The sequence below is a fragment of the Pteropus alecto genome, unplaced genomic scaffold (assembly GCF_000325575.1).
Source record: "Pteropus alecto unplaced genomic scaffold, ASM32557v1 scaffold8, whole genome shotgun sequence".
Lineage (NCBI taxonomy): Eukaryota > Metazoa > Chordata > Mammalia > Chiroptera > Pteropodidae > Pteropus > Pteropus alecto.
The window spans coordinates 6,584,156-6,611,855 of record NW_006494609.1 but is presented as its reverse complement, the minus strand read 5'-3'; the positions used below and the strand labels follow the sequence as shown (position 1 = coordinate 6,611,855).

Below are 27,700 nucleotides of genomic sequence, written 5' to 3'. Positions count from 1 at the left end.
GGGAGGAAAAATGGGTTATGTACTCTCTTGAGAATTCCTCATTTGTAAACCAAATAAACCATCATTTTAAATTTGAAACACTTTATATTTCATCATGAAATATCCTAAATGGGTCAAAGAGCATGGAGAGAGAGGAGGTCGGAAAGTTGAATTTGCTTCAGGAAGCCCCAGAGAGCCTATTTATGTTGTGCCAACGAGGTTTTAGTATTTGTTTCCAAATGGTGTTATCAATTAATTCACAGGCAAACTGGGATCTGTTACCTTTGGAAACTCATATCCCTACCACATACATTCAAGAACAAGATACTTAAAACAAAAGTCAGCTAAGGGAAAAGCATTAAACTGGATGTAATAAAATACACAGATAAAAATCAGGAAGAGATAAGTAACCATTTAATATTGCAGAAGAAATGTATGTGCTGTCAAGCGACTCTGAAGAGTTTTAGCCACAAATAAGCTTCAGCCACTAGAACCTCCAAACGTCATGTCACTTGGCTGGCCAGGCTCTTTTATCATGGCTGATGGGCAAAAAGGAAGGAAGTGGCTCCATTCAGCTTACTTAGCTTCTCTTACCTGATTCATTCTTCTATGTCACAAGCCAGTCAGTCTAAAATCTGGTGACAAGTGAGGAATGAGTGTGTGAGAGCTTGCAGTAAAGGGAGCTGAGTGAGAAAAAGTGAGAAAGATGTTGGCAGAGTGCAGAGAAGTTTTGAAAACCAAGAAGGTTATCTTAATGGGGTAGAAAAACAAAGACCTAGTCTCTTTGGGGATAAAATGATGGAGACCAAAATTAAGAGAAAGTAGGCAGACACACACTCAGGTCTCTTCCACTTGAGCCTTGACCAAAATAGAAAAGAACTCAGGCTAACTGCATAGAAAAAAGCCTAAATTAATGTTAGATGTTGATGGGAGGGAGGAAGGGAGAGAGAGAGAGAGAGACAGAGAGACAGAGAGACAGAGAGACAGAGAGACAGAGATTGAGAGAGAGAGATGGACAAATTCTCCCAGTTTTTCTTATGTTTACTTACTTAAAGACAAAAGGTCCCTTTCTTAGAGTTTTAACTATTCTCAGAACATTAAAGGAAAGGTCAGTTTCCCTAAATGCACAACAGGCTCAAATATGAGAAAGGATACTTCACTCAGAGGGTCTGTCCTCTCTCTGCAGCTGTTAGGAAGGCAGAGGAGAGCATGCATGTGACTACTGGCTATGTGGTCACGTCACCCATTTTAGGAGAAAACGGTGATAATTTCAGCTTGGTTTTTAAAAGAGGACTTAAAAAGGTAGTCTGCCTCTAAATAGCCTTTCTTCCCACTGTTCTCTTACTTTCAAAGTGTCAATTCCTTGAGTTGACCAAGCCACTCTGGGAGTCGGTCAATTAGTATCATTCACTAAATACACAAGAATCAGCTCATATGGAGAATGACAAAGAAAGACAGTGTCTTTGCTTTCACAGACCTCTTTTCTCAGAATTCCCAAATAATAGAATCAAATATTTATTTCAAAATCGTTCCCCAGTCCCATGTCTTTACAACGATTTTTTTAAGTATCTGAACCTTTTTTTCGAACACATTCTTAGTGAAATTTCAATGTACCAACCAGATGACAGTAGAGTAAGGAGAAGCGAGAGCCCCAGCTTCAGACCACGCCACTGTCATCACTGGTGGCCTCCTAGGCACTTCCACTGAACTCAGGGTCTCAGAGAACAATGTTTTAGAGTCAATGATCTAGTCTAATATGCTTTGTTCTAAAAAGGAAACTGAGGCTCAGAGAGGTGGCCTGTTGGCTGTAGGAATCAGGGAATGGTGTTACAGGGGGAGCATCAGACCCGGAAGCAGGAGACTTAGTCCAAACTCTCCCTTTAAGTTTAAGTTAACCGTTTGACTTTGGCAAGTCCCTCAATGGCCTCTGTTCCTTTATTTTTATCGCAATCAGGTCATAATGGATGACCTCCAACGACATCTGTGATATTTTAGAGGTCTGTTACTTTTTCTAACCCTTAACTTCTATCAAAGTAGATTTTACAACATGAAACGTTCACATGCTTTAGAAGTATGGTTGGCTGAGCTTAGATGGTGAGGCAGCTATGTTGACAAATGTCCCGAGGTCAACATACATTGTCGTAACACTGATAAAGAAGACGATGTACTGGTGACCTCATTTATTCAGTTTAATATTAAAAACAGAAAGAGATCTTCATCACACAATAACCCACATGGATCTTGCTCTCTCACAGTACAAGCAGTGGACATTGGGGAAATTCAATGTGGGAGATACTCTGAGCATTTTAATCTACGTTTAATCAAAGAAAGAGATCCAGGTATTACCCCAACCAGGAGGACATATAAACAACCCAATTGAATATTATTAACACCAGGTTTTTAAGGCTTTGCCTGATGATCAGATCACCTAGACTGCTTGTTAAATATATAGATCTATAGGACTGTTAAAACCTTTAATTCAGTAGGGACATATTGTTACCCAGTGCCACAGTTGGTTCTGATGACTGGGCAAGTGTAGGAAACATTATGTTAATAGAAACACTTTCTATCTCTTACTACTTATTTAAAAAAGACCAATATAAGTCATGTACCTGTCATACTGCGAATCAAAGCTGTAGTGATTGCCAGCAGGTGCACAAAAACTGCCAGTGGTTTGATCTAAGGTATATTAAGAGAAGTTCCCTTTGTAACTGAAGCTCGCATGTGATATATATTTAGTTCTAGGATATATTTATTTTTAATCTCTTCTCTGCCATTTGACTGCATATGATTGACCTCACTGCAACCTACAGAGGAGGAAGATTTAGAAGCAAACCGGTATGACAGGGAAATAGCCCAATTATGCTGAGCCTTGATGTTCTCTTAGCAAAGCAGATACAGGCAGCACGCTAAGACACAAAGGAAAGTGGGAGGCACTGGGAGAATGTTGTTAGACGAGAAAGATGAAAGGACAGCAATTATTCTAATCATCTACGGAGAGGGTGCAGTAATGCTTCCTATAATTGCGGAGTGATGCATGAAGTCAGTAATTTTAACTGGCCTTTAAATATTTTTTTTTTGGAATGGAAACTAATTTTACTTTTTATCCCTTGGGCAAGTGAAAAATATTTATCAGTTCCCTATTAGACATTAGCCAGCCCAGTCTGTTTCAGCATCCCTCACTCAAGATGAAGGAAAAGATGACCAGAGGCCCATGTCTAGTTTCAAATGGTATCTATTGGATTTGAATGAATGGGCCTTAGCATCTGTACTAATTCTATTTTTTTTTCTCCTTTTTCTCCAGATTTGATGTCTGTTAAAACTCGAATGTCAGAAAAATGTCCAAAACAGAAATCAACCTCTGATAATTTGAAGATAGATACTTATAAACTAACTTTCCATGAAGCAGAAACAGGGGCATCTTTCTTGCATTTGCAAAACAATGTGCACATAAGTCTAGATACATAATTGCTATTTTGAAAGCACTTTTTGCATTGCATTTGTTCTTTATTTACTTGACTCTCCTCCCAAAACACACACACATGCACCCACGCATGCACACACTTGGTGAAGATAACTAGCAAAATGCCAACTACAGGAGGCCTATAGAGAAAGTCCTCAAAAAATGACTAATGAGTGAAGAATGACAAATGAATGAATGGATGGATGAATCAATCACTCAATCAACCAATCTACCACCAGCATGACCTTATTCCTAGAAGCAAAGTGTTCTTTTAGTACTTGTGCCTTAGTTTAAGGAAACCGATATAATGAAAGATAAGATGATCAGAATTGCACTGGTCATCATCTCTAGTCCATATACATGTCACAAAAAATTCATTCATTTAATTTTTTATATCTTCATTCAGTGACTATTCAGCATCTACTGTGAGCAAGACACTCTTCTGGGTGCTGAGGTCAGGGCAGTGATTTAGACAGCCCCATTCCCCTTCCTCATGGTGCCTTCATCTCAGGGTGAGGCAGGTATTAAACATGTAAACAGGTGAACTAGCTAATTAAAGATTATTATTGGAGATAACTAAGGGGCATGGGATAAACTGATGGGTGGGGAGGGAGAAAGGAGCTTTCTGAGTTAGAAGGATCAAAAAGATCAGTCTGAGAAGGTGACATCTGAGCTGACATCTAAATGATGAGATAGCCAGCCATGGTGCTGGGGGAGAAGTCTCAGGACAAGGGGGAGGCCCCAAACTGGAATAAGCTAGGCACACCTGACTAACAGTCCAGAGTGTGGAGGAGAGTGGCAGAGGATGAGGCCTTGGGGGGATTGAGGGGTCAGATCCTGTAGAATATTCAAGTCCATGGTGATACAGTACATTTAGATTTTATTGGTAGTACAATATGAAGCTACATCAGGATTTTAATGGAGGGAGGATAGAGACTGATTAAAATTAAAATGTGATTCTGGCTGCGTTAAAGAGAAAAGATTGGCAGAGAGTGGGGGGTATCAGACAAGAGTGAAAACGAAGATACTAATTAGAAAGTGTCTGCAAAGATTCAGATGAGCTTCAGATGGGCGGCTACAGGGAGCTTCTACTAAATGGGAAGCAGTGGTAATGAACAGCAGTGAGAAGTGGTCTGACTTCAGATGTGTTCTGGAGAAAGACTAAATAGAGTTTCTGATGGAATAGATATGGGCATTAGGAAAGGGAGATATGAATCCTAAGGTTTTGGCTCACGCAACTGAGTGGATGCTGGGTTTATTGAGACAGGGATCATTGTGTAAAGAGCAGGTTGAGAATCAAGAGTTCTGTTTTGGCCCTGATGCTTTCCAGATGCCTACTGGGTATTCCAGCGAAACCTGTTCACACAGATGGTCCCATAAGTAAACCTCCCACTCAGGTGAGCGGTCAGAGCCGCAATCTGTCTGATGTAAGCAGGAAAGGAAAAATCATTTTATAAATAAAACTCTTCCAAGGGTTCTCCATAATCACATCTCACTATGTGTAAAAGCGTGATGTAAATAACAATACGAAATCAGTAAGTTTCTAAGACGAGTTAGTGATTAATTTTTCACTATAGTCTACCTTTTTGTCTTTTCCTAACTAGAAAAGAAACACTCATTATAGAAAATTTGGTAAATTCGTTCTTTAAAAAAAATCATATTTCCAACACTCATTTTAACATTTTGGCATATTTTCTTCCTGTCTTTTTAATTTGTCAAATCGAAAAAATATGTATTGAACCCCTATGTGTCAGACACTGCCTATGTGTTCCAGACACTGAGAATTTAGTGATAAACAACAAGGACCTCTTTAACCTATATTCTAATGTGGGGATGCAAATGGCAAACAAACAAACAAAAATCAAGTAAATATATATCAGATGATGCTAAAACCTATGGAGGGAAATAAGGCAGAGTTAAGAAGTAGAGATTGTAGGAAGGTGGGATGGGGAAGAAGCGCTGCTAAAATTCTATCATTTAGAGAAGTCTTCATTAATAAGGTAACATTTGGGCAGAAAAATGGCAGAGGACAGAATGTTTGGAGTAAAGCGGACAAGGGAGTTAGGTCAATATTATCATGATCTTGCTTCATTGGCTCCAGTTAATTATACTTCTTGGCCTGGAACACTCCATTTAAAATTAACCATGTTTATAGTGAAACCTTCTCTCTGATACTAAGGTGGGACTTTTGGGCCCAAGTTCTGAAATCAGATTACCTGAGTTTTAAGCCCTGCTCTGCTACTTACCTCATGCATGGTAGAGGATCAATTACTTATAGTTCCTCCTTCATGGAATTATGGTGGTAGGCAGGTAAATGAATTAATAAAGGCAGAGTGTTGAACAGTGTCTAGTGCCTAGCAAGTGCTCAATTAATATCAGCTACTATTACTGTCATTTTATTATTATTAAAATTCCTTCTCCCTCACTGGGCTATAACTCCTTGAGGGTTTTGTCACCTTTTGGATCTCCAGGACCTACCTCAGGGCCTGACATTAGTTTTGTGCTTAAGCAATATTAGTTGAACTAATCTGAATTCTACTTGGAGCCACATGGTCAATCCAGTAAATAAATTTACTAACATAGTTTTAGCCCTCATTCTAACTCATTCTAAAATCACCATTTGGATTAAGGAACACTGCTCATTAGGCCCATCAATCTAACCACAGTATAATTAGAGCAGAGGCCGTTTTATCTAGGGTTCTGTAATTGGAGCTTCCTATTCACTAGCACTTTCCCAGATTCCCACAATGATCACTGATGTTCATAATGACAGGCCTGAGGCAGTGCAAAAACCCTTCTGAATAACCAAGAAGGCTTACACTGTGTTCTGTCTAGCTGAGGGCATTTCACTGCTTTCCCAGTCTTTGAAAATATGTAATCCCTGGTTGTTAGCCATGGGGAATCAGATTTCTTAGAGCACTCCGCCCTTTGATCAGATCGGATAACTGTTTACTGTACTAGAAGCTGAACAACTGATCTCACTCACATTCATGTGTACGTGTGATACATAGTTAGGTCATCATTTGGTCTTTAATGGAATGATCTGATTTTTTTTTCCCTTTCTTTTCTTTTTTCAGTAGAAAATTCTGTAAAGTAGTTTGCCAGAGATAGTATTCCTTCTCTTAGATCACTGGACCATGAAGATTTTTTCAAGGTAAAAAAAATCCCAACATTGCTCAATACTCTCCCTCAAACATTTCAAATTTTAGTTTATAGTTAATCCCTTTCATTTTAGTATTTGACTAATTGATGAAATGACACCTTTTAAAGATAAAATAACTACTATCAACTGTGACGACTGTTTATGGCTTTTTTTTTTAAAATACCAATTTAATTTGGGGTAGTGATGGACTAATACTATCATTGTAAAGGTCTTTATAAATTATCTTAATTATCAAAAGTACTATTATTCTGAATAGAGCAGCTTTTGGGAGAGAACTCTGAATTACTACCTGTGCAACTTTAGACAATTTTCTTATCTACTAAGTGTTCCAGTTTTCTCATCTGTAGGATGGTAATAATAATCAGTCCTATTTCACAGGGCTGTAAGGATTAAGTGTAAAATGCTTAGAACAGTGCCCAGTATATAATAAGCACTCAATAAATTTTAAATTATTCATATAATTTGCCCCTCAATTTGCATACTTTACAGAAGTACTAGGTCTTTTGAGGGTCTCATATATTTATTATATAACTATAATTCTAGATTGCTAGAAGAGGTAGAGTTTTCTGAAAGAAAGAAACGAAAGAAAGAAAGAAAGAAAGAAAGAAAGAAAGAAAGAAAGAAAGAAAGAAAGAAAGAAAGAAAGAAAGAAAGAAAGAAAGAAAGAAAAAGAAAGAAAGAAAAAGAAAGAAAGAAAAAAAGAATCCCCAGCTGCAGTTCCCACATCTGCCTGCTCCTGCTCTGAGGTCCTGAATTCAGAACTCTGACTCAGCATGCCATCATGTTCACAAGGGGTAAGTAAAGTTAAGTGTCCCTTTTCACATATTTCTCTTTGAAGCAGAGGTGGTTTGTCTTTTTCTTTAGTGGGAGAAATCTTAGTTGCTTGGTAACGAAGCAGAAAATCAATAGCAAGCCCGGCCTCAGAGGCCCAAGGACTCCCCACCCCCTTAGAGAGAAAGCAAGACACAGCTTCTTCTAAGAGTTGTTTGTGGTAATGACTGAAATAAACAATGCCAATGTGGACATAAGGAGTTCAGATTAATGGCTAACTCACCAGTCCCCAAGCCCACCTTGTCTCCTTATTCCTGTCCCCTATGAGTACCAACACAAAGGCCTGGAACATTTTCCCGTGAGCCTCTAAGTGGGTAACACCTGTATTATTCTCTTTTCCAGGTAGCTTTGCCTCCCATATCACACTATTCAGTTAAGCAGAGGGTCATATTTGCATGAACCGTACAATGCTTATGACCAACAGAAACCACTCCCATATACCTACACACCTTGTGCTACTGCCAGGATCTGGGCTGCAGGGTGAGGCTCCCCAGCCCTTCTTGTTCTGCCCCCTGCCCCCGACCCCTGTCTGCCCCACATCACTGCCATTGCTCAAGTTTGTGTTTTATATTTTACAAAACCCTTTCTCATGCCTTATCTCATCTGATCCTTAATGTAACTCCTTGAAAAACATAGAGCAGGTATCATTATCTCTATTACAGAATACAAAAAAAAAAACCAAAAAACAAAAAACAAACAATCTACCAAATATGGAGCCAAGATATTAACTTAGGCATTCTGATGTAGAATCTAGGAATCGTTCGCTAGCCTGTACTGACTTCCTTCATTCATTTTTTACGGTCAATGATAACTATAATAAGAGCTTATGCATACTACCAGCCATGTGCCAATGAACTGTTCTGAGTGCTTTTCAAACATTTATTTTAATCTTTCATGACTCCCATTTTACAAATGCAGAAACTGAGGTACACAGAAATTAAGTGACTGGCCTAAGATCATACAACTGGAGTGTGGATTCAAATCCAGGCAGTCAATCTCCAGAGTCTGTGTTCTCAACCACCTTCACTCTATACTGCATCCTAATGATGAATGAGAGGGAAGTGTGTTGAAGCTAGAGGAGTGCTTTTGTGTACTCTATGGATTTGAGTATGATGCACATCCTCAACATGCAACCACATCGGTACACTTATAATTATGTGCAATAGAAAAATAATCAATGCATAAACTGAGTAAATAGCCAAAAAAGTGACTGATGCTCACGTTCAGTGGAGAAAGGAACGGGAAGAAAATGAAAGTGACGTAACAAATATACTTTTAGATAATTCTTTCAATTAAAAAGTACTTGTAGGGTGTCAGTTTGGAGGAGACCAAAGTGCTGTGAAGACTAAATGAAATGAGGTATCCTGAACTGGATCCTGAAGCATAAAAAGAACATTAATTGAAAAACCAGGAAAATCTGAGCAGAGTCTGCAGTTAACAATATTGTTCAGACGTTAATTTCTTAGTTTAGATAAATGTAATGTAGGGAGGAGGCAAGAGAATTAAAAATGTTAATCAAGCCACATTCAGAGACTGCAATGTGCTGATCAGCCCTGCAGCCAGGCCAGGAGGGCACCTGCAGCACAAAGGAAGATTTCTGCTGAGATTGCGAACAACCCATTCCCCACACGGGTGAAGGGGAAACAGGAACCAAGAGTCATTCCCTATGGCTAAAACCATGGGGACCTATGGATTAAAGGCTGGGAACTGCAGCGGGCCTTTGACTCTACATATTCTTGCCTTTTCACACTACCCTTCCCTTTCCTCACTGTATGTCCATATCAAGGGAAATGGGTTAACAAAGTCTTTTAAACAATAACTCACAGGAACTAAAGAGTGATAGAAAAACTGAATTCCCTGAACACTCACCCTCCCACTACCCATTATCTTTCCCACCCTCTCTTGGTCCCCCTCACTCTCTGCCTCTGAGAGGAGACCATGCTGTCTGTGGAGTGTTCCCCCTTTTCTAATAATCTTTCCTTTTGGCTCTAACTTTGGCGTGTGTGTTGAATTCTTTCTACATTCTCTACCAAAGGACCCTCTTCTCTTGGTACAGGGCTTGGTCTCCCCGTCACTTGGGGAAATTTGTTTGCCTTATCCTGCATCAAATGGGCCATGGTTTTGTAATATGGGTGGCTGGGTGAAGGGTAAAGGAACTCTCTTTATAATCTTTGCAATTTTTGTAAATCTAAAATTATTTCAAAATAAAAAGATTTAAGAAATTATTTGTAAGAAAAGTATATTTCAGACTAAGTCTGCAAACTTTGTCTTCCCAAAGCAACAACTTCAATCCCTATTTTTTCTAAATACTTAACTCTTTTTTAACTACATCTTTCAAAGGTAACCCTTTTTGGTTCTTTGCATAAAAAATCCATTTTAATGTTCTCTTATCTACCTTTGTGGAAGGCCTTTAAAGAAAAATGGCTTTGGAGATGATCATGTTTGATAAAACTGAAACTCATTCCTCCCTCTGCTGCTCTTTGTATACCACCAGTTTTCAAGTTTCTGGGAAATTATTTGAAATTTTGACAGAACAGAAATAGTCTTCTCATTTAAGAGTTTTCCTGTCTCCTAAATGTACCCATTTCTCAGATACCAGGCATCAAGTATATATTTAATGCATATTTGCTAAGTTTGCAATTAAATTACACTTTTGGAACATTCGTTCAAAAAATATTTATAAGGATGAACAGGTTTAGGACCCTGTCTTTAAGGAGCTTGTAGTCTGGCAGAAGGAACTGGATAAGAAAAGAAATTATGACACTTTGACACTGTCCTTAGTATGACCAGTGTTGTCATTCAGTAAAGACCGGAAATTTTCTTTTTTAATTTCTATAGACTATGTGAAAAATTCTGTTCAAATGCAATGCTAACACCTTATGATGTCTGGCTTAGTAATGATATAGTCTGTCTAACCAAATTCCATTGGAGAGTCAAGGAATGAAGAGGCTCTGAGTTTATATCCTAAATTATCTTCCAATGTATTATTGATGGATATAGTGCCCACTTTTTATAGTCCAAGAAAGCATGATAGATCATGGAGTAAAATCCACACTCATTCATCCCATGGTGGAGTGTAGTTCAGGCTTCATTTGTAAACTAGCTTTAAGATCACTTCAATCCTGTTTTTTGTACCCTCCCCCCCCACCCCCCCGCCAAACATTTGAATCTTTTCTAGCTACTCAGCTATGCAGGAAGGCATATCTCTTTTACACAAAATGTTTTTGGATGTTTGCCCAAAAGAAGATGCAGCATGTATCTCTCAAGAAGACATTGTTACCTCTACAGGTCTGTCCACTTCTGCAGGCACTGTTCTGGGCTAAAGTCTTATAAATCTCTAAATCCATTATGAATGTATAGCTTTCAAGCTTTCAGATTCTATTTACTTGCTTTGAATTGTCTGTTGTACTTATTAATTACCTTTTTGTGGAAGAAAAAAAAAAAAGAAATCTCTCTCAATTTCCTTAAAGCCCTAGCCCTTTCTTAGGATTCACCAAGAAAAGCAATTATCTTTTTGTGCAGTAATGATTTGTGTGGACATTGCCTCCCAGTGGATCATTCATTTAGTTCTTGAATTTAAAAATCCTCACAATGGCAACCTCTGTGTCACAACCTGAATTAATGTCCACTTCTCATCTGCTGGCACCCAGCATTGGTCAAGTTTACCATCACATTGATCTGTCTCACACTGGCACTTTGCTCATGAAGAATAATACTTTGTTGTTCATGTTGCGCATGGTTTTCAGCATTTCTTCACTTAGCACCATGTAAGCCCTTAAACACTTATTAGTCAACAAATCCCCCAAATTGAGTACATATTCTTTGGGAAGAAACACATGACATTATTCAGTAAAGCCTGGTAGAATGTCACAGTACTTCCACATGTGACTGATAAAAATGTGTCAAGAGTATCTAGCCATAGAAAGCCAAAAATAATCTGAGACTTTACACAATTCACTATACCAATAAGATCTTTGGAAGTTTCACTGGTGAGTATATCGTAGAAAATTATACATTAGTATTAAAACTGAAACCACCTTGAAAAGAGAGACAACATTGGAGAACAGGGACCTATTGACAAATTCAAGTATTTTTTTTTTTTTTCTTAACTTACTGGTGCATAAAATTATGTTTAGTGATTTTTCTAGCTTACCTATTTTTCTCAACATTAACATTCAACTGCAATTTTAATTGATTCTTTTGGAGCTTGGGCACATAGGAACTCAAGAACTAAGAATTCTGGATAACATTTCTGAGTTGACCAAGTCAGTTTAACAATAACAATTGATGTGGGCTCTCAAGTTCAGTAGGTGTACTAACAAGTTTTACAGAGGTATTAATGACTCTTTGGGAAAATGCTGAGGTCTCTGCTAGCAGTATATAATTCTCAAGACTTTCTCAAGTAAGCACCAATGGTTTCCTTAAAGCCTTGTGACTGACTGGCTTTCTCTCTTGTTTATATAGAGAGGAATCTCTCTGGCACATGAGTGGAAAGCTGATAAAACAATCTTTTGGTTTCATCTTGTCACCTTCCAGTTTAGTGACTAGTATAGTGTGAGCGTACCATAGAATAAAAAAGCATGGAGGCTGTGTAATTCAAGGAGCCGACTGTGTGGAAATTAGGAAATCTCAGAACCAAAAAGAACCTGGGTTTTGATTATAGGCACATATGGAGTTCAATCTTGTCTCAGCCTTTTTCAAGGACCAGAGACCTTGACAAGTCATTTAACCTCTCTGAATTTTGGCTCTTCAACTGGGTATGCAGATTAAATAGTTTCTACCTTTGATACCATTGAGGGGATTATAGGGAAAAACAAAACGAACAAAAGCAGACACATGCAGTCATATATACACACCCCTGCACTGAGTTGATGCTTTATAAATAACAGGCATTTATGTAAGAAAATAGTCACTCCGTTTGAAGGATGATTTTATTCTTATAACGTATTTGAATTGGGCTTGTACCTCACTTGGGGTTTGCTCATGAAAAAGGTCCTCTTCCCTCCCAGGTCAGCTTCCACCTACATTCCAAATGGAGTGAATGCGCACATTTGTGATGAGCTACATTAATGTAATAAAGAGGAAAACCTAAATGGCCTTTATAAGAAGGGAACTCTAAGAGGAGGTCCTTTGCATTTATTCTCGGGCAAGCCTTTGAGTAAAATGAGCCATGTGTCTGGTAGGTGGTTCAAAACCAATATAGGTGCTAAATTACCTGGCTTACCTGTGCAAACTCTACAAATAATTTTTCCTTCTAAGCCAGGAGACAGATGTGGCTTGAGACTTATCTGATTGGATTCATGTGCCATTGGCACCCATTCAGAAGCACAGGAAACCCATTGCATAGCACTCTGAGACCCACTTCCTCTATCCATTCTATAATGTAAGGCTATGAGCAGGTGGAAAAGTATGAAGAGAAATGCAAGGCATAAACAGCTGAAGACAAGCCTCCGAAAGGAAAGTGTGCACACACCTATAAACAATATAATTTAATCCTGGTACAAGCAGATAGGCCAACACAACCCGACTTCTAAATTGGACACTCTTATTTAGTGAGCTCTCTCTCTCTTTTCAATACCAATGGTCAATCAACGCCCATGGTGACATTTGAAATGGCTTCTTTCGCGTAAGGTTACCACAGCAAGTTCTACTTTTATTTTGTCTCTGGAGCATGGAGCCTGCCTCATACATGGAAAAGAGCTGCCAGCCCGAGGTGCTGGTGCCCTGCTTATGATAAGTGACGTATCTCTAATTATCACGTCCCCCAGACATCGTAATCTGTCCTCCCAGGTATGAAGGCCCATTAATAACCCTCTGGGGAAGGGAGGCAGCAGCGTCCCAGATGCAGTCCTCTGCCATGATCTGCTCTCTGATACGAAGTTCCCATAATCAGCAGTAACATGCCCTCCAATGTGTCACAACACTCATTGTTTCTCACCTTCTCACAATATATAACTAGAAAGCTAGCCCCCTTATCATTTAATAACACTCCCTCATCGTGAAAGCAGGAGAAAATGGAAACACTGCAAGGGGGTGGAGGAAGCTAGTTATGTGAGGTGGCTATTAAGGTTGTAGCAGGCTCTCACACAGCTGAGAGTTCAGACCGATGTACGCACACCCCTTTAACCCCACTGCTGCCGCTGTTCTTAGGCTGGATGGGCTTCTGGCAGGATAGAAGCCTCCATGCACAGAGGAGATGCTTCAGGGGAACAAGAAAAAAAAAATTATGGAGTCTGTGTTCCTGGTCTGCTAGATAGGGTTGTGAATCATTGTTTTCCTCCTGAAAGTAAATACGGTCTGATAGGGAATGCGAGGTTGGGCATCTTTCCTCAGATTCAGAACTGATTTTGGCCATAAGCATACACATGAGCCTCAGTGTACATGTTTGTAAAGTAGGAAGGAAAATGTTTTTCTCTGTTTAGCACGAGGGCATGCTACAAAATGAAATGCAATAATATGGGCAAGTTACTTTAAGCTTTCGGGAGGCATTATTAGTAAAATGCTAATAATAATAATAGCAACATTTAAAGTACACTTAGGATGGGGTCAGGCAGCGCACTGAGGGCTTTACAGGTAGGTATGATCTCATTTAATGCTCACATCAATCCATATGAAACTTTATAATCTTCGATTTCAACAGATGAGGAAACTGAGACAGAGAAATTATGTAACTTGCCAAAACTCACAGAGCTATTAAGAGACACTGCTAAGTAACAGAGTCAGGATTTGAACTCAGGAAGTGTGGCTCTAGCAGCTGTGCTCTTCTCTTGTTAAAGAGGTCTGATAGTAAATCAGAAGCTTGAATATTAAGTTAGAAAGAGACAGAGAACCTATAATAGAAGTAACATGAAAGAGCAGAGATCACTTAGGCAAACAATACTTCACCATTAAGAAAACCTAGTGACTCACCCTCTCCTCCTCCACCATCAAGAAGCTCAATCTCCACTTTCATCAAATTCCAGCAAAAATAGAACAATTGGTCTTTTCATCGTGCATTCCAATCTGAAAATTACGAGGCTTGTGTTTTGCCCTTGGCTTCCTCATTAACCAAATCTGTGACCTAAGTAGGTAAGTCTTTGGGCCTTCCTATCTTCATCTCTAAAATGAGCATTTGAAGGGCCTGTTTTCCTAGCTACCCTCCAGCATGTAACTGCTCATGCCGGGCTTCCTGCTGGGAATGCTGAGAATGGCAGATCATGCTGGTTGCCTGGTGATCCCACCAGAACAGTGCTTACCAAAGTGGGGGAGGCATCTCCTGGGGGTGCCAACGTTGATTTACTGATGTTATGAGAGAAAATACTGAAACACCTAATCCTTTAAAAATTCTGGTGTTTCTGTGTGTTTCATAATGTAAACAACGTATTAGTATATCCATACCTTACATCAGCGGTCCCCAATCTTTTTGGCACCAGGGACCGGTGCTCCTATGAAAATCTAATGCATGATGATTTGAGGTGGAGCTGAGGCCGTGATGCTAGTGCTGGGGAGTGGCTGCAAATACAGATGAAGCTTCGCTTGCCTGCTGCTTACTTCCTGCTGTGAGGCCCAGTTCCTAAGAGGCCACTGACTGGTAACGGTCTGAAGTCTGGAGTTTGGAGACCCTGCTCTACTTTATTTATGTATTTACTTACTTACTTACTTACTTACTTACTTACTTACTTACTTACTTACTTACATGTTCTGCATGGTTAATTTTTTTCTAGTATGTGTGGACATTCAAAAATGTTTGGGGACCATGGTAACAGAGAGCTCATCTTGGCTTTTGCTCTTTGCAATGTCCCTCAGAGGCTATACCCAATTTGCCGCATTGATGAAATGCTCCCAGTGCCATTAGACATGGACTGAAACTTAAAGTTAGTAACCAAGGGGATTCGTTTTGCAATTTGACTTGTTTCCTCCTAAAATTAAATGCCTAATGATGTTTCTTAATTTTAAACCACAGAAGCAGAGATAATATTATTAATAACAAGACCAACATTTGTTTTCCTTCTATAGGAAAACAAAACAAAACAAAACTTCTTATTACAAAACCATATTTGAAGCCTGGATTTTTAAAGAATATCTTAGCCTAAAGGACCGGTTCAAGTGTCTACCGGAAGTAAGATATTCTCTCTTGGAAAAACCATTGTTTCCCCCTAAGCTTCCAGGATTATTCTAATAGTATGTTAAAACACACAGAAGCATGTTGACAGTGCCCTGTTAGCTTCCTTTGCCGTTTTGTTTATATTTTGAGTTACAAAACAGATAAGTTCAATTTTGAAGTAATCCTCTCCCTTGATTTCTCTCTCTAAAATCAGATATTCACAGTAATACCTGGGATATGATGTGCTATTGTGACCTCTCTAGTTTGAGAAGAATATTGAAATATCAGAGAAGCTACAAAGATAGGCTAAAAAAGAATGCTACAAAGGCTAAAAGATAAAACATATGCGGAGAGGTGGTGGGAGCTATATTCCTGAGTCTGGCAAAGCAGTGACTCCAGGGGACGAGATCACAGCTTATAAATACCTTCAAGGTAACAATATAATTGAAGGGAAAGAATTATTCATAGTCTCAGAAGATGATATGACTGGAAGCAATGGCCTGAAGCAATGGAAGCAAGAGTTTAGGTAAAATTGTCAGAAGCCAGAAGGGCAGAAAGTGAAGGGAATTCTTGACTATCTGAGGAATGGAACAGGCAAAACAATCCCCAGAGGAGGCATTTGAAACATTTTGGTATCGACAGCCCAAGGCCCTTGAGTGAAACAGGGATTAACAATTGTGTCTCTCAATAATGCATCACCTTTCACTCTTGTCAGAATTCAGAGATCTCAGAAACACCCATGAGGAGGTGGCCCCTTTAAGAGAAGGCTGAGGAATCAGAGATTTATGTAAAGACTCTTAGCAAGAGGAGACTAGTCAAGAAAACTCTGACCGATATTGTAAAATTATGAATTAAAATATAGGAAAAATGTGTGTACTTTATGCATGTTATAGGTAATGACATATTTTAAGAAATGATACCCAACTTCCTCCCCCAATGTTCAATATGAAGGTTCTTAAAAGAGTACAAATAAGTTGAACCATTGAGTTAATATCATTAAATGTGTTATGTTAGGTAACAAATCATATACATGAAATATATGAATATTGAGCTCCGAATACTTCTGAGTAGGCAAATATGTACCCTTAAGATAGTAATGGGAAAGTCAACTTCTAAGCTCTCCTAAACTGTCTCTGAAAATGTTTGGGAGGACTATTTATATGTAATATACAAAGGCCCAAAACTGTTAAAACAACTGTGTGAGAGGAGTCACAAAATCGGATATCTGCAGGCAAAGAGATGAATGAAAAAGGTGGGTGACATGTGTGACAGAGATTGGGTAGAGATTCAGGTGACTGGAGAGGGTATGGCTATAAAATCAGCCAATGTTGATCAACTAGTCTCCAGCTGATCAATGCCACATAGGGCAGTCTGGCCCATTGTAGCTGAATCTTGTCATTTTTGAGAAACTGGAAGTCTCAATTTGTATATGGAATATCTGAATTTTAAAATATATTTGTGTATTAGAGGAAACTCAAGGGACACTAGCTGAGCCCAGTCTCTAAACCCCTCACACTGACATGTGGAAGACAAGGGACGCCCTGTTCTCTGAATTAGGATCCAGGACCGGCGTGATTGAACCAAGTGGGAAAAGTGGGCTTGCTTGTGCAGAATCACCAAACACTGGGGAAGGAGAAGGAAGGAAAGAGTTTATTCTTGCTCTTTTGTCCAATGAATCCGGAAGGAAGGAGGTGCTGGGGCAACAGAAATAGTTCTATTTTAGATGCCCCACGGAGCTGCCCTATATATGTGCGGGAATCTAAGTGTGCTGACCTGGTTCATGACCAGTGAGGAGGGCGCAGCTGGCTCTGCCTCACTGGCAGTCGTCAGGAACAGTAGAAAGTCTCCATTAGAGGGAATCAAATCGTCAACTACTCTAAAGACAGAAGCAAGCAGAACAGTGACTTCTTATGGACATGCACAACAACTTGGTGAGAGTTTGAATCCAGAAGGTGCTGAGCAAAAAGCAGTGGCTACGTTTCCAAAATCTAGGTCAGTGCTAGGTCAGGTTTACAAGGTGGCTTTTGGTGGTCAGTAGAGTTTGAGCTAACAGAACAGTGTTGTTCTGTTTAGGCTTTTTAAACACACGCACATACACACACACAATTTTCCTGCTGTGTAAAATGAACTATTTTGTGTCAATCCTGTGACCTTGGCCTCCACAGTGTAGAAATGTCACTGTGCACACAAAACCTTCTGACCAGCTCGTGTCACATACAACTAAGTACACAGAATTGGGCATGAAGTCTCACTATTTTGCAGTTGTTTTCATGGAGAGGACATGAGAGATCAATCTGCAACCCTCAAAGAGAAGTTTGGTATTCCGGCCTAGGGTCGGGGTCCATACCATAGGAGACCCCTTTGTTAATATACTATTCACACCAAACACTATTCACAAAGAAGCAATTCATGGAAACAGGGAAAACCTGACCATCATGCCATCTCTGTTTTATCACATTGAACATAAAGTGTTTTTTTGTTGTTGTCTTTATCAAAAATTGATAGTAATTTATAAAGAAAGTGCTAATGACGAGTTTCCCAGTTCCAAAAGGGGATCCGTTATCATATGGTGAATACCCAATTTTAGATGAAACATTTAAGTGCTGTTTAGAGAATTATTGTAAAATAACATTCTTTGAATCTCTACAAAGAGCTAGCTCAAATAAAAGATAGAGATTTAGAGAAACGAAAAAGACTTCTTTGGTTTTCCCCAGTGCTGACTTACTGTGTCTGCATTTCAGTCCAATATTTGCATGTGTTTAATGCACACACACAGCTTGAAGGAGGAAGCACACACTCTGTTTTGCAGTGTTTGGGTGTGAATCAAGGGGAAACATGTGGTTCCATTCTGTTTCCCATAGCATTCAGTAAAGTGAAGGGAAAAACCGAATTTGTACTGATACTGTCACCACAGGGGGTGATCTTGTAAATGACTGGGGTTGAGGATGAGAGGTTCTAGGTCAATAGGTAGACATGACAGTCTAGGTAGGCTTGGAAAGTACACCAGAAGTGGTACAGTTTGTCTCTCTGGGAGGGCAGGTTTTCATTTGGTAGATTTTTTTGTGTGTCATTTTTTCCCCTCTGTTAGTGCTGTATATGAAAAATAGATGTTCTGAAGGAACCTTGCACGATTTCAAAAGAAAACTATGGGAATGGTGACAGTCATTTCAAAGAAAAAGGAAAAGAAATTGGGGGTGAAGATGTTATTTGTCTTTGTTTGTTTGTTTGTTTGTTTATTTTTGGTACTGAAAACAAATTAGAGTGCTCGATATGGTGATCGCAGCAGAAACCCCAGCTATTAAGGTAGCTGTTCTTTTTCGATTTAAGGGTAAGAGAATTTCATATGGAGATTTGAGAAACAGAGAAAGATACAAAGATGAAAATAAAAGTTTGGTGGGAATTCATCAGTTTGTTAATAAGTTAATTAAACATACATGATATCATGTTTTCACAGAGTTCTATAAAACTCAGGTTCTGGCTGCTTGTACCCACTTGTACCCACTGAAGTACCTACTAGGATGTAAGATTCACAGGACAGGGAATTTGTCTATCTCATTCACTCCTGTATCTCTGGTATCCAGAACTTACCTGACACGTAGCAGGAACAGCTCAGAAAAATTAATGAATAAATTGTTTTTCACTAAAGTAGGTTACTAACCTTTGCTTGTCTGGCTCATTTTACTTTGAGAATTCTATTCCTTCCACCTGCTTCTCATCTAAAGCTAAGTTTGTCATGTTATACCGCTTGCTATATGACCCTGTATATATTCCCAACTAATCCCAAAGAGATGTTTGTCTTTTTCTAAAAAAGAAAGCTCTGCTTTATGGATAGTCGAAGATCCTCACTCTTCATGTACTATATTCTTGGAAACACCTCACACCAGACTAATTTTCCTCTTTCACTCTTTAGTATTGAATTTAAGCTTTTCTGTTTAGCCAAGCGACAAAATCAGCTCCAGTATTGCTGACTTAAGTAGCAAACATTAAAGATTGCTAACCTTAAAAACTGGGCATCAAGTCGGGCAAATCAAATGGAATCTGTTCCCACTTCAAGAGATGTGATTTCCAGTAAAAATGTCTATCTTTTTCAAGTTTTTACAATACTTTGCCACTGGACATTAGTAGTTAACATACCAGTGAATGACAGCCCAGGGCTGCTATGAATACACTTATACTTGTTTTTAAATTAGCAATACAAATACATACATACATACATACATACATATATACTGACTGCAGAGAGACCAAATATGTTTCTGTATTATTTGAGATCATTTAGGGTTTTCAAGCAAGAATATCTGAAGACTTCTAATATGACATTTATCACACACTGAAATATGAGAATGAATGTATCCAATAATCTCTGCTCAGATATACTACATTTGAAAGGATTTTGTTGAAATTCGGGAACAAAAGTTACCTTTGAACCTAATGGCCTACCACATTGCAAAACTTCAGCTCAGTTTCCAAGCCCATTTTGCATAGGGGTGTTTAAGAAAGCAGTTTAGGCATAATTGGGTGCCTTAATCCTGTTGAGACAAAAGCAAATACTGGGAAGCAATAAAATGTAATGTAAAATGAAGAATTTCTTTCAATCCAAAAAGAAAGTGACTTAGTCCCAATTATGCATTCTACCTTAGCCAAAATGCTACATTCCATCCCTCTATTTCTGCTAACAATTCTTGACGATGTGGATTAAAAAAGAAAAAAAAAATTACAGGTCCTGCTAAAATCACCACATGTGACCTCAGTAGGTAAATTTAGAAAGCAGTGCATATGACATTAAAATCAAACCTACCAATATTTTGGTCCTCTTTCCTTCCCTTAACCTTGTGAACAAATGGTTACTTAATCCTCTGAGCTTTAGTTTCTTAATCTCTAAAATGAAGGCAATCCCACAAATCTGACAGTGTTGTAGGACTAAATAAATTGATATATACAAAGTGGCTAGCATACTGCCTGGACATTGAAGAAAACAGCCAATACAGAAGTGATTTAAAAAATATATACTGGCCACCAGGTAAGAATATGAATTCATAGCCATGAAAAGCCAATCAGGAGAGCTCATTTCCAAAAGGGTTTAGTAACCTAAGTACTGAGATTTGCATTTAAGCAAAGGTGCGATAATTTTACGACTCTTAGTAACATCTATGACTATCTGAGCTAAGATAATGGTAATCAGAGTCTATGCCTCACTGCACATGGTGATCACTGGGATCAGAAAATTTGTTTTTGGAACTGTAGCATGACCTTAAATCCAAACTGCCTTCCCCAAAGCGCTGCTCCAAGGTGTAAGGGGAAATGTCTGAAGACGCATACCAAATAAAAATTTGGTTTAAGGACCACAGCAGTTCATGAAGTCTGGCAGTTGAGCCATCCACATTTTGGCTCTGATCTACCCTTTGTCGTGCTGCTAACCCTCCTATGGAAAAATACAACCATTTTAGCATCTCTTAGGTCCTCATTTCCAGGTCTCCAACCACAATCTCTATGCACCAAGAGCTCTGCTAGGTGGTAGGCATACCAATGTTATTATGAAAACGATTTTATTGATTTTGTAGGTCTTTCAATGGTAACAGGGCACATGCATACGCATTCTCTCGCTTGATCTTCCCCATCATACTATGAGGTCGGCAGAACAGTATCTATATCTCCACTATTTATATAAGATAACTGCTAGCTGGTGGCAGAGCTAGGACTGGACCCTGAGTCTCTGGCTCTGAATTAATAATGCCCATGATGACTACCCAGGGAAGAAATGCAGAACGACTAATGAGAAAACTGGAATGACAAAGATTATATGCCATAATAAATACCATTATATACTAAGAAGACGTTCCCACAAATTCATTTCAAATGTAAAGAGGTGTGACTAAAAGGTGTGGGGAAAAAAAATAGCTCTGGAAATACATGTGTTTGAAAACCTTTCTCAATTATTTTGATTTCTGTAAAACTTCACTACCTAGGTTTTCCCTGATCCTCTAACCTTTTCTTTTTTTAACTTCCTTCTTTTCCTTCTTCATCTTATGAAGTTATATATACACACAAATTCCTACTCATTTATCTCCCTGGAGATCTTAGCATTGTTCAGGGCTTCCATGGTCATTGCCAGTCTGAAAAATTTTAAATCCCTACCTCTAGCCTGTATCTCTCATCTGAGTTCATCACATATTTTCAATGGGAAAGAGCTAGAGATTGTCTCTTGGATGCCTTATGTTTTACATCACCAAAGTCAAACGCTGACCTTACCCGAAACTTTGTTTTTGTTAATATGTCCATTTTATTGTCACTATTAATGAAATCGTAACCTTCCCATTCCAGACATTCCTTACTTCTCTCATCAATCATCCAACATCTGTTGATTCTGTCCCTGAAATGTCCTTTTGTTTCATCCTCATTACCTTCCTATTATCATCATCATTGAATAAGTCCTTTAAAATTATTTTCCTGGGCCACTTAAACAATAACCTGCTATCTATTTTCTTTCAACCCAGTGAAAAACCTTCTTTCAACACAGCCAAAGTAATCTTCCTAAAAATTGAGCCTTGGGCATTTTATCTTCTGCTCAAAAACTTTCAACATCATATTGCTTTCAAAAGCAATCTATCAGTATGGCGTTCAAGTACTTCTCACTACAGGCTAAAGTCCTGGAAAGAAAAAAATAAACAAAAAATCGTAATTATTTAATTTTACATCTACTGTGGACCAGCTACTCATTAAGCAATTTCACATATATTATTATAAATCTTCACACAGACTTGCAAGGTGGCATTATTATTATGTCTATTTTATGGAGCAGTCAATTCATCCAAGGTCATGGAGCTGGCTAGAAGCAGAGCTAGACCTTGAATCACAGACTACTTGCCTCTAAAACATGTGTTCTTTCTGCTATTCCATACTGTCTGCATTTTCCCTCAAGCCATTTATTCTGGTCAAACTGAACATCTCACTAATTTGAGCCTATATTTCCTTTTTTTGAGGTTATATTCACCTTTTCTTTTTGAGGTATCTTCAGCGGGCATGTTCTCTTTTCAGGTTCCACATGTCAAAATCTGACCTACCCTGTATATGAACATTTCTTTAGTCTCTGCAAACAATAATATTTTACCCTCCTTGGTATACAGTCAATGCTGCCTTAAAATTAAGTTAGATGCACAATTTTTATTTCCCTCCTTTTTGTTAAATTTCTTTATATATCCGACAACTCCAAATAAATTGCTGTTCTATAAATATGTGTTGAATTCAAATTATCACTGCTAAACTTTCTACTCTGAAACCTTCATTAGGAGTATAATAGTAATTAAGACTCAGCACTGGATTTGAAGGCCTGCTCAGCCATTTATTAGCAGTGCTATCTTGGGAAAATTCTTTAGCTTCATTAAACATTAGTTGCCTCCTTTACAAAGTGAGGATACCAATAGTGACTACCTCATTGAGTTGTTGTGGGCATATAACAAGGTAATGTAAACACAGCTCTTATACAGTGTCTTGTACCTGGTATTCTGTCAATAAATATTAGTGGTAAGTGATAGCAACGGTAGTAATACAAGACGATCTCTAAAGATATAGTCCTAAGTAACTGTGGGAAATAGTCAACTATGCCATTAAATTACCTGCCATTTTAAAATGGAGTAGGAAAATAAGCTAAATTAAAAGAAGTTAACTGAGGAATCAAAAATAGGACATGAGACTTAATTGCCAATCTCCTGTTTCCTGGGTATGAACTGACTCTGGGATGAAGTTTAGCTTGGTCAATCAGCAGGGCTTATCTAAGTGTCTGTAAGTGATTCTAGGCTCCAAAGGTGTCATCTCAGGCTGGGAAACAACAGGTCTGGCTGTCAGCACTATCTTTGAGGCTAATACAGTCATACAGTTCCCTCTGCCATCCATCAGGGGAACACTAACAAGTTGAAACAGCAGTAGTGGCAGCATCAGGATCTAAGCATATGATGCTATGGGGTGGCTGGCTAATGAATTCCCCATTCAGTACGGTGAGCTTGCATGCTTTCTGAATGCAGCCAGGGATCGAAAATCCATCATCTATAGCTTCAGGGAGTCAATGAGTTATTTCTTGCCCTGTTGCACTGAACAATACCCCAGGAGTAATGACTAGTAACAGTGTAAGCGGTGGGTCAGTGAGATAATTCATCCAGCCAACGGTGTTAAGGCTGGCTTGCCATTAAGTCATGTGAGCCACAGCACTCACTTGATGGTGACTGGAGTTCGCTTTGTTCGCTGCACTTTAGGTTCACGTGTCTAAAAAGCCTCTGCTATTCAGAACTCGTTTAGCTATTTGACCACTGCCGTCATCCAGGCTACCACGAGGCTGGCTTTAAATCAGTAGCATCCTGACTCCTCCTTAGAATTTTATGCTACTTCAGTGGAAATCCAGAGGTCTGATTAAAGTTCATTCATTACTTAGGAAAAGAAAATATATTGTTTTATCTGACTAAAAAACATTAACTGAAGAAAAAGTACCAATAATATTAAAAGCTATCCATGATTGAAAGCTCATTATATACCAGGAGTTATGCAAGAGTTTTATATACATTATCTCATAATGTGTAAAAAACCTGATTGCTCACATTTAATTACTGTGGTTTTCCAGTCTGTTAGCTCTAGGAAAGCCAAGGTTGATCACAGTATACCTAACGTAGCTCTTTGGCACATAAAAAAACACTCAATATACATATAATGAATGACTCTCAGAAGCTAAATTCTCTTAATCCTAATTTTTATAAAGTTATGTTATATATGCATTGAGGATTCTGAAACATGACTGTCATTAGTTAACAGTGAAAGGGTCACTGGTGGAAGTGATAAATGAGAACGAGATTTGGCCTCTGATTCTCATAATTGTCTACCATTCATAAAATATTTTCTACACACTTCATCAACTTGATTCTTATGATAGCGTTAGTGTACATTTCACCTATACACTAAATTTATCGTTTGCTTTTCTTTCTGATTTTGAGGGATCAAAATCTATAAAATGCCTGGTTTTAGCAATGACTCTTTGGGGCTCTATTAATCCCCATATATAAGGCCAAGCCCTTTATATCTTCATCTGAGCCCATGGTGGGTCTCAAACTTCTCTCATACCGCACCTGCCTAGAGACGCTCTGCTCTCCCGATGCTGCTGCTCGTTGCTATTTTTCTGTCCTTCTCATTCCCCTCTTTCTCCTCCCCCCCTCCTCTTTCCTCCTCCTCATCCTTTCCTTCTTCTCTTGGAAAGATGGGATGTTTTCATTTTCCACGGTTCATAAAGTTGGAGAAGGAACTTCAGTACAGGGTAGGTTATACTTTTTCTGGAGAGTACAGAGCCCTTTGGAACATTACACTAAAGGGCTACAGAGGCACGATGCATCACCTTGTGACATTGTATAAAGACATAATGTTCTACGAGGAGACACTAAGGGAGCTGCAGAAGTCCACTTATCCTATCGACCTACCCAGGCCTCTCTCAGATGGAACTGGGCTCTTCATTATGAGTTAATAGGACAATCCAAAAGTTGCAACTGTGGATCTAATTTAAAAAAAAAAAAAAAAAGACTTCTGATCAGATAAAATAGGAATTTGTTTGCAGAAACAGACTTTAAAAGTACTTAAAATGAGATTCTACTTTCTCCTTTCACTATTTTTTTTCTCGAATGAAGTCATCACCTTCTGGTTGTTATTTCATTGAGTGAACTACCTTTCTACGTTTGAGCAGCCCTTTGCTGATAACGAACAACTTCTAGATACTTTATTTCATTTTAATTGAACCTCAGGAAAACCCTATAAGATTTTTATGCCCATTTAAAAGAAGAGGAAGGTCTAAGGCCATGCCACCCCGAATGTGCCCGATCTCATCTGATCTCAGAAGCTAAGCCGGGTTGGGCCTGGTTAGTACTTGGATGGGAGACCACCTAGAAATACCAGGTGCTATAGGCATTTAAAAAGAGGCGGAGGAGGAGGAGGAATTTAGTTGCAGGGTTCCTGGAGACCTTCCTTTGATACCTAAAAACATCAAACTGAAAAAGCTGTGAGGAGGAGGAGGAGGAGGAGGAGGAGGAAGTGTTTTGCTCAAAGCCATAGCTAACTGGATACTGACAGAAACAAGACTCAAATCCAAATCTTTTGATTTCAAATTAAGCACATTTTTCCACTATGGCAGGCTGCCTGCCTCACAAAACCAAGTGTGGAATCAAAGTAAACAGATTTAGATAGAAATACCTTGAGAATAATAGAGATCTGAGAAATCACACACCAAGTCCCATGCAGGCAGCTACCTCTGGTCCAGCTTATATAAGCAGTCACTTCATCAAATCCTCACTTCTTCCACTCCCTTCTCCCACTTTCTTCTCCAACTCTGCCGGGATGGAACGGCTAAGCTGGGAGCTGCAGAGACGATCCCCAGCAAGCCCTCTCCACAGAAGTGGCTAATGATCTGGAAAAAGCCCCTAAGCCCAGAAAACCCAAAGAGGCCTTTTTCACTAAGAACAAATAGCACTAAAGGAAGCACAGAGCCAACCTGCAGTGCGCAGCACTCTGTGGGAAACGAAATTGCTTCTGTTGGACACTTCTGCTGTTTTCTTGTTCTCTCCCTCTTTACTTGCTTTACCGGTCTCAGAAACGCCAACGTTCCTCTGTACGCCTCTGCAGATTCCCTCAAACGCAGTTCCTGAATCAAATCCAGTTCTGCCACTGGCCAAATCCAGAGATGAATCTAAGCCACCTCGCCTCACTGAAGACTAACCAAGCAAACGGTGAAGGTTTGCTGTGAATACCCCACACAGAGATGGCCCAATGAAGCATCCAGGCCAGCAAACTATATATACAGCAGATGTGACGAACAGACCATTTATCATTTTCAGCTCTGCTCCCACTTATCCTCCAGGAGTCTCTTCAAATGCTATAAATTATAGAAAAACTGTACTATTCAAACCAAGGTTAAGAAATATCTGATTTCCCCAAATAGGACGCTGAGAGAATACTCCCAGCCTCTTTTGCGGGGTGGGGAGGGGCGGTGTTTTGGAAGGAGAACATTTCACCATCATGAAAAGGTGGTCAGTCTGGACAGCAATTCTTTCTCTTCTCCTACGCCGTTTTATGTAAGTTATCAACATTGAAAGTCAGGAAAGAGACCATTGGGGAGGGTTATGGATTCTTATCAAACAAAATAGATGCCCTGACACATAAATTTTCACTGTTCCTGAAAGGCTCATAATTAAAAAATGAATCCAAGAGGATTAACTGTAAATTACACACAGGGAGAAAGAAATTAATAGGATGTCTTTTTTATACTCTGCAGTAACTACATAAAGAAAAGCTAATTGTTGCCCAGTTCTCTCCGACCTTCTATTTTGAAAGTGGTAAAAAGAGACTGTCAAGAGTTTCATGACAGCAACAGCAAGCGCTTCGTGGTAATCCTTTCTCTGGTCTTATTCAATTTCTTCCCTATTGTATAAATGAAGGTGAGTGTAACACGACACAGCTCCACAGAGCCTAGATGTGGGGTCGAGAGGCAGATGTCACTTGCAAGTAAGAGCAGCTTCTCTCAGAATGTTGAGCAGATTAATTTCTCAGAAATAGATTTCATGGAGAACTAATATATTTGAAGTACTAATTTTTAAAAATCCCTCTGTCTTAAGGTACTCTCCTTCCACAGAATTTCATTTCACACACGCATACTTCAATGAAGATCATTTGCCTTTGTCAAACACATTTCCTCCGTGATTTCATTAATATCATCATTAATAATTGACGCAGAAAAAAACAGTATATCAAGGAAGTATGAACCAAAAAAAAAAAAGTAAGCTAATTTGAAGGAAACAGTCTGAATTTTTCAATCTCTTGGCCTTCTCTGATCTTGAACGATCTCATTCTTGTTTTATTCAACACTATTGTCAAAGCCTATTTAACCACCATGAGGCTTAGATGAGTAGAAAACTTAAGGTTTAAAAAAAAACAAAAAAAACATTGTCAAAGCCTATTTAACCACCATGAGGCTTAGATAAGTAGAAAACTTAAGGTTTAAAAAAAAAACAAAAAAAAACAAAAAACAAAAAACAAAAGGAAGAAGAGTCTGAGCTCCTTTGGCCAGAACAACAGATAATTTGAGTGAAATAGGAAAAACTGTGTGCACAGCACCTCCAGCTCTGCCTTGGTGTCCCCCTTTCTTTGCACCAATTCTTTACCT

General features: G+C 38.9%; 1 protein-coding gene and 1 pseudogene across 6 annotated transcripts in view; one reads left to right on the top strand and one right to left on the bottom strand.

The window, feature by feature from the left end:
* Positions 1-27,700, bottom strand: part of NRXN3 (neurexin 3) — a 1,437,186-nt gene that overhangs the window by 297,391 nt on the left and 1,112,095 nt on the right. The gene's annotated exons all lie outside the window — the stretch shown is intronic.
* Positions 25,334-25,452, top strand: LOC112473718 (annotated as a pseudogene).